Source organism: Cebus imitator, unplaced genomic scaffold (genome assembly GCF_001604975.1).
Source record: "Cebus imitator isolate Cc_AM_T3 unplaced genomic scaffold, Cebus_imitator-1.0 Scaffold379, whole genome shotgun sequence".
In the NCBI taxonomy this organism is placed as follows: domain Eukaryota; kingdom Metazoa; phylum Chordata; class Mammalia; order Primates; family Cebidae; genus Cebus; species Cebus imitator.
In genome coordinates, this window is record NW_016107694.1 from 30525 (window position 1) to 31305 (window position 781).

Genomic DNA, 781 nt, shown 5'->3' on the forward strand with positions numbered 1-781 from the left:
CAGAGTACCTGGAACTACAGGTGCCTGCCACCAAGCTGGCCGGGCTGGTCTCGAACTCCTGACCTTCTGTTGCCTGGGCTGGTGTGCAGTCGCACAATCTTGGCTCACTGCAACCTGCCTCCCGGGTTCAAGCAATTCTCCTGCCTCAACCTCCTGAGTATCTGGGATTCCAGTTGCGTGACACCATGCCAGCTATTTTTTATATATTTGTAGTAGAAACTGGCTTTCACTATGTTGGTCAGGCTGGTCTCGAACTCCTGACCTTGTGATCCGCCCACCTAGGCCTCCCAAAGTGTTGGGATTATAGGTATGAGCCATTGCGCCCAGCCTATTTTTGTTGTTGTTTTCGAGATGGAGTCTTGATCTTGTTGTACAGTCTGGAATTCAATGGCACAATCTCGACTCACTGCAACATCCGAATCCTGGGCTTAAGTGATTTTCCTGCCTCAGCCTCCTGAGTAGCTGAGATTACAGGTGCCCGCCACCATGCCTGGATAATTTTTGTATTTTTAGTAGAGATGGTGTTTCACCATGTTGGCCAGGCTGGTCTCAAACTCCTGGCCTCAGGTGATCCGCACACCTCAGCCTCCCAAAGTGCTGGGATTACAGCCATAAGCCACCATGCCCAGCCTCGCATATATGTTTTTAAAAGCTCTTAACTCTTGGTATTATTTATTTATTTACTTATTTTTTGGAGACAGGGTCTCACTGTCGCCCAGGCTGGAGTGCAGTGGCACAATCTCGGCTCACTGCAACCTCCTCTTCCTGGGTTCAAGTGATT